The sequence below is a fragment of the Petromyzon marinus genome, unplaced genomic scaffold, assembly GCF_048934315.1.
Source record: "Petromyzon marinus isolate PM22_M1 ecotype Great Lakes invasive population unplaced genomic scaffold, UKy_Petmar_22M1.pri1.0 PM_Scaffold_2, whole genome shotgun sequence".
In the NCBI taxonomy this organism is placed as follows: domain Eukaryota; kingdom Metazoa; phylum Chordata; class Hyperoartia; order Petromyzontiformes; family Petromyzontidae; genus Petromyzon; species Petromyzon marinus.
The window spans coordinates 4234763-4242098 of record NW_027423168.1 but is presented as its reverse complement, the minus strand read 5'-3'; the positions used below and the strand labels follow the sequence as shown (position 1 = coordinate 4242098).

General features: G+C 43.1%; 1 long non-coding RNA gene across 1 annotated transcript; it reads left to right on the top strand.

The window, feature by feature from the left end:
• The first annotated feature begins 1494 nt into the window (after positions 1–1494).
• Positions 1495–3049, top strand: LOC142922883 (uncharacterized). Its single transcript, XR_012940394.1, has 3 exons — positions 1495–1617; positions 1966–2030; positions 2922–3049. It is a non-coding gene; the product is annotated as an uncharacterized LOC142922883 (long non-coding RNA).
• The last annotated feature ends 4287 nt before the right edge of the window (positions 3050–7336 follow it).

The following is a 7336-nucleotide window of genomic DNA, read 5'->3' as shown; positions in this document are numbered from 1 at the left end:
CACAGCAGTTAACCACAGTGGACATGATGCACAAGAGTTTTAAATAAATAGTAAGGGGGAGAAACGTCAACCCAAGCTGACCAATGTAGCTGCATTGGTTAGCAGACAAGAGGAGCAATTATGTGCTCCTATTGTTTCTAAAACTTAACTCCGTACATATGCACATACGCGCATGCTCAAAGACAATTGTGTTACAGTATATCCATAGATTGGTGCCTATGGCCAAATCACCCAGTATGCGTCAGATTTAATCAGATCCCAGAAGTTAAGGAGAGCTGAGCCTGAAAATTGGTTGGATGGGTGACCATGCAATAGTTATTGTGGGGTTGTGAGCAGCAGAGGACAGTGCAGCAAATTACATTGTTGTATTGTACATCTAAGCTCTTACATCTGTGCTCCCTGCCTTCAACAACCCGAAGTGTGGGTAATTTCCCTCCCACAACAATGTCCGACAGATACACAGGGGCCGTACACACGTGCCTATATAGTCAAATGATACCCAATTGTGTGTTTTTTTTAATAATAAAGTAAAACGCGTTGACTCCGTAGTGTGATCCTCTGAGCTCATTGTACCCATCTCGAGGTATTCATCAAAGAGTCCAAGTGGGCTCTGGGGCTGTAGGTCCATGTCTTGCTCCCAGCGCGTGTAGACAGCCTCAGGCCTTAGCTTGGCCCGACGCTGGGCCCACCAATTGCTGAACCATCTGGGGAATTGAGGGGGGAGGTACGCATGTGGAGACACAGAGACACCCTTACACACGTGCATATCCATTTGTTCATCAACTCTAGGTTTGCTATTTCATAGCTTTCCACTGCGTTTTCAGGTTGTATCATGTGAATATCCCAAGCACGTGGAGCGAAACGTCAAGACATGCCAAACAATATGCGATGACACAAAACATGTCAGAGAGCTGTACAAAACAACTGCTAAAACCTAAGTAGTAGCTGTTTTTCATTTAGCCCGTTGTCAATCCACTACACTCTTTCAGTCATGGGAGTTGCTTGTCTAATATTATGAAACTATGTACGAAGCGTCTGATCGGAATATCGCATGATACTAACGAGGTGAACTTTGTCCAGTTGACTGGTGTTCACTGCTTAACCAGTGCACACTGCTAACAAGCTGTCGACAGGACTTTTCGCTGAATGCGTTTTCACACAACACATTTTCATTGTAACATGGTTCCTATATTTGGGAAAACTTTTCACACAACGTGGAACGTGTCCATTATAATGTGGAATGCACACTGTTAAAACGCCGAATGCGGCCATTATAATGCTTTCCTGAGCAGTCGACGATGAACGACTGTCTTGAGTTGCGCGGCTGAGCAGTTTGATAAAGCATGCCGAATGATACAGTAACACGGCAGCCTAGCCTGAGTTATTTATCCCACCATGGGATGACTGCAGGTTGATTTTACTGTGCAAATGTGATTAACTTAGTAATTCCTTCCTTGCGCGTTTTTACTTCACGCGGAAATTTTCAGGAACGCATCTACCGCGTTACACGAGGAAACGCCGTAATCAGACTTCACAGCTATCATGTGTTCATGCGATACTTACGGGATGATGACCTCCTGAAAATTGCCAACCATCTGCTTCACTACCATGATGACAGTGAGTTGAGAAGTCAGTTCAAAGAGACAGCCGTTTGGGGGACACTGGAGGGGGGATGAGGTGGAGAATAGATTCAGGTTAAACACTGAAGATATGAAATATTGGGTAATACATATATGGATACCACACATCATTTCTAATGATCCTCTCACATTCTTCTCTTCAGTCAATTGCACACTGCAAAACTGACGGCTCCATATGTTAGAGGGGACAGTGATTAAGAATATCAATATTCTCCAGATTATAAGAAACACTTTCCCCCTCCCCCTCATGTATTTTAAATAAAGAAAATGGTGGCGCATCTGATAATGTTTTGTTTGTTGTCCTTCCCCCACACATCCGATGCAGGCTGTGTACGGTGCAAAATAAGTTCAACACACAACATGCATACTGCAGTTGGTGTTTAGTATCAGGTGAGTTTAATTGCAGAGCATCGTCTAGTAAATATAATAATCGTAAAACATGAAATTAAGTTGGTAGAAAACACAGAGGCACTTAAATAATAAGCTGTATTCTTTATCCTTTATGTGTATTGTTTTTGAGAGGATATCAATCAATGAATCGCCCTCGTGACGATTTCCTACAAATCTGCAGCAGGAGAAGTAGGCACCTTAATATAACACCAAATGTACTCATTATAATCATCTCATGTGTCAACAAGTCTGCCTTCAAACAGAAACATGAGCAACAGGTGCACATTTTGGGCAATGGACTTTCTTCCGAGCATAGAGTGACTGCAAATACTCAGGGTGACTCTGAATGGCAATTATGTAAATGTTAAACTACGTGTCATTAACACTGTCTTAATGACATTGATTTAACGTGTGCACAACGCAATGCTGCTTAATTCCTTACTCCAGAATTCGTTCTTGATATCATATTACGGGGCCGTTCTCTAACACAACGTGCTCCACTGCGCCACAGTGAGTCATAGGTAGTGGCTAAACATATCCTTGAGGGGGGCTGAAATACTGTACATTTTTAAGGATGATCAAATATATAATTTTAAATAAATGGCGTTTGATAAATACGGTATATAATTGAAAATGTCCAATGAGAGACCACAAGGGTACTACTTGCAAAATATGTGATAAACTAACACCCTCAAGTTAACTGGGTTACCAATTGCATCAGTCTAACACGTGTTCTGCTCGTGGTGACCTCGTGCTCTCTCAAGTCTGGTTTCGAAAACTGTTTTACTCCGGAGACTGTGTTAATGCTAGAGCTGGTGACCAGGTGTGAAGACAATGAGGCCTTTTAGAGTTCCAAAAGAAAGAGTCCTTATTTCGACATTTCACCAACAGCACGGTGTGAAGACAATTGTTGGGAAAAATATCAACTACAAAAGTAAAACATAAAAATGTTGTACAAACAGCATAGAAAACAGAGGGGCCAACCCCTCAGATCTACACACCTCCTCGATTCTCCATTTTCCAAAGTAAGTGTAGCTTCCGGGGAAGCCGATGAATTTCCCCTTGAAAAATGCAATGTAGAAAGACGCCGAGTAGAAGTTGACGAACTGAAATAAGAATTTCTTGAACGTCAGCCGATACTCATATTCTCCTTGCGTCTTGGGCATCTCTGTGGGTGTGATACAAAGGCACACATGGACACAAACATCAAACAGGGCAATCAGTTTTGATGTTACTTTCATAGTTTCTGGCACACAGGCTACGAGAAGCCACTGATAATGATGCCGCATTGAGGAATAGCAACATTTCACAATGTAACGTGCTTTGATATCCATTAAAATGAATTTGAAGATCAAAAGTTAATTTCAAAGATGTTGCTGGGGAATGAGTGACAGTGCACAAGTTGTTTACCAGGTGTTGTTCACCACATTCGCCCTGTGGAGTGTCCTTCAGTCTCCATTTGCAATTAAGCCATTTACACTGTCCGTATGATGTCTGAAAGCCAGTGCACTTGATTCTCAAATATCTATAAGGTGTATCTTAGTAATTATCATGGGTCACCTTTCAGAGGGGGTGCAGGCTTCAGCAGGATAAATTACTAATAAAGGGCTCAGTAGCTGGCAACATGAGCAACACAAGCAGATAGCTGACAGCTGACTAGAAGGTAGCAATGCAGCAGTGAGGGTCAGCCCACAATTACATTCAGTGATTCAATGGATCGAGAGGTGAAATCAGAGTGCTAAGTTGGCACCATTGAGATCCTGGGTTTAAATCCAGGCAGCGGCCTCTGGTAACATGTGTTCTCAAGTGCAGTGAATTGATGGCTTCAGGACGGTTACTAATGATGGCATATACATTTGTAACATACACCATTTGGTTCATCACTTAATTTGGTGAAATTCTAGTTGTGAGAATGAGCAATTTGACTGTTACGAGATTAACATTATATTCCGTAGTAGTGTGGATTGAAAAGTGCTTCCCCCTAATGTGTGAACCAGAGTTCACTTGAATGAAGGGTCTCAGAGGTAGCTCAGTGATATTCACTTCTAGGGCCATTTCATGACATTAAGGGTTGCACTGGTCTACAAGAGATCCCATTGGATACTTCATCTCAAGACACGATTCTGATAGCCCAATCGGAATGAAACTGGAGGAAAAATTTAAGAGAGTTCTGACAAAAACAGGCAGTAGTTGAACAAGTGACTGGATGATGCACTGATGCTGCTATTCATGGCCCCATGGTGCAAGGTTAAAATCATGATGACATTTTTACAGCGACATTATTTACCATGCACAACATTTATCCAAGCTTCAAATTTACATGTGTTCTCTTGTGGCGTATAATAAAATAAACATATGCAAACCGTGATGGTGATGACACCTACCCAGATCAGTGAGGACGAGGGCCAGCTTGTCGTAACCTTTGTTGAGTAGTAATATGATTACGATGTTGAGGATGGAGGCCGTGATGGTGGTAACCATATCAGGTGTGAGTAGGGCACCGATCACCTTGATCTTGGTCACATGATTGGGGATACTCGAGGAGAGTATGCCAAAGATGGACAGGCGGTAAACAACCACACCCAAAATTGCAGCAAGAATCAGGAGGATCTGCCAGTAACACAAGAAACACAGAGGTGGGTGAGATTTACAGTCTTGTAGCTCTTTTCCACTATATAACCAAGCCGTGAGTTAGCTGTGCCGAGCTAGCCTGGTGTGGCTCAGGAGGTGCCAGTTCGTTTGTCTACAGCAGAACCAAATGACTGGCAAAACGTCGTACTCAGATTGTAGATATTGTGAATTTGCTATACTAGTAACGAATTGGCATGTTCTGTTTACGTGAACAACTTTACTAATTGGCTTTGTCGGGTGGTGGTGGGTTTAATGACACATATTTACGCGATCTAATCCCAAAAAAATATTATGGATGATATTGGTCGCGAAAAGCCTACATGTTAAACAAAACCTGAGCTGTTTCGCTAACATCACACACAATGAACGTGTAATGGTAACGTCACGTGGTCAATTGTAGAAAATGATGCAAGGTTATGAAAGGAATTACTATCCCTGGCCCTGCTTGACCTCGAGCCACGTTCAGATGTGAAGTTGAGACCAAAAGCCACAGGGCCAAGGTGAGGCCAAGGCGGCAGCTTTTTAGGCCACAATCAGTGTCAAGGTCACTCAAGGTTGGGTGCGCTAGTATGAGGCCAGTGTCAAGGTCGGTACCTCTAGTAAAACTCCTCGGACTGAGGCCACACACTCAAGGCCAAGGAGCTGAGGAAATCTTTTCCATCTGGCCTTAAGGCCGAGGACTAGTCTCGAGAAACCCAAATCGAGGTTGACAGGAGCAGGTGGATAACATGATATGGCTCATGAGGTATTCATTGCCTTGGGGCAGCAGTAGATATTTCAGGTGATTGGATTGACAAAGGGCTGTAAGTTATATGATTATGCATGTATCTATACCCCCACTTGTAATCACTCAATGGATCACACAGGAGGAACAACATAGTTTGAGAGCGATTCTGACTGGGGGAGCAGCGTGTGGAGGTTGGGATTGGGTCAAGTAAAAATATATATATATGTGTATAACCCGTATATGAATCCACTGCTGGATGGTGGCCTCCCCAAACCTGTGCAGGTTGTCAGGGTTATTTTCCCATACTTCACCATGCACACCAGTACAGGTTGGTAAAGGATGGAAGCATGAGAATGCAGTTCTCTGTTGGCCACAAGGTAGCTCTGCAGCAGCCTACAGTCCATTTTGTGCATGATGGTTACCGATTCGTGCAGTACCCAGGCTCAAAACCTGCTTCGCCTCCAAGATGAGGCACATAGCAGGTGACTTGGCCATAGCTCACTGGATCAGGAGAAGGGGTTCAATGTTGCTGTTGAGTTGGCGGACTCACCCAGAACAACACCATGATCCCAGAGAGGCAGTAACGGAACCTCAGTATCCTCTTAGGCATATGAGGCTCCTCCTCCTGCACTCACAATGCACGGACATAGACGGAAAAGCATTTGTATATAGTTTAGTCTGTAGGAGTGACCAATGTTAGTGTGAGCCGTTAAGGTTGACTGATGAACCATTATTTGTTTTCCCCACTACTAGTTAAGCATGCGATGATATAAAGGAATGGATTTGATGGTTCTGATGTCTGAGAGTTGAGCTGGCAGCGCTGAGATTCATTGGCTTGAATCCAGGCAGCTGCCACCAATTAAACCAAGTAGTAAGCCGATCAGCCTGGTCACCAATATTACATTTGTTTCTTTTCTTAATTTGGACAAATTTCACCTTTCAGAATAAAAAAAGATTAGTTTGACCATCATGAACATTTCTTTGTAGCAGGGCTGATGCGAAAGGGCCACCCTCTAGTGTGTGTTCACTTGAAGGGATCTTATAAGTAATTATGTAACATCTGCTTCAGCAAACCTTTCCATAACATAGAGTTCCAAATGGACATTGTTTCATAACGATGCCGATAGGACAATCGGGATAATATTGGGAGGAAAACACAATTGACCAAAGGCCAACAAATATGTTAGAAGAAAAACTAGGAAAACAGTGAACAGTTACACATGCAACATTACAAAACAGAGGTGTGTTTGTGCCATGAGGTAGTCGCCGTGGTGACAGCAAAAAGCATTACCATGGTGATGATGTTACATTTCGTGGTCGTGCAGCGAGCCAGGTACTCGGGCCGGATGGGGTCTCCTTCCTCCGCCGCTGCCGTCAGGTCCCAGCGGTACGCGAGCGATGCCTGGCGACGCTTCCAAAATTCCAGGAACACCGTGGCTGTTGCGACACACCACACGGGGAGGATTTACTTTGAAAAGTAATTTGACTATCGATTGCTCAAGGGTTCAAAAGTTACCTAATGTAGTCTGTTAAATGTAATGTTCAAAGTAACTTCATTAGTACTTTCTTTTTCTTTCAAAAATACCTTTATTGGCTTTTTTTGGTACATTGCCACAATTTTATCCCACTTGCACTGAGTGGCATGGCATGAGATTGAGATTTCTTTTGGATCTATAACAGAGCAGTGCTGCTCTTCGTGTTACAAAACGTTACACAAAAGCGAATGTCACAGAGCTACCTCTGTGATCTCTGATCCACATAGTAGGGGTAGCTCTTTCCCAACTGCTTTGCCACGGAGAGGAGCGTTTGTTACGTGATAGTCAAGCTAACATTTTTATTCTCAGAGCTGGAATGTAGCCAAATTAAGTACAGAAGCAACTTCAACATTATGGATTTTTTGTATTTGTTGTGCAGATATCGGTGATTGAGTTGAGACCATCATCTCGCT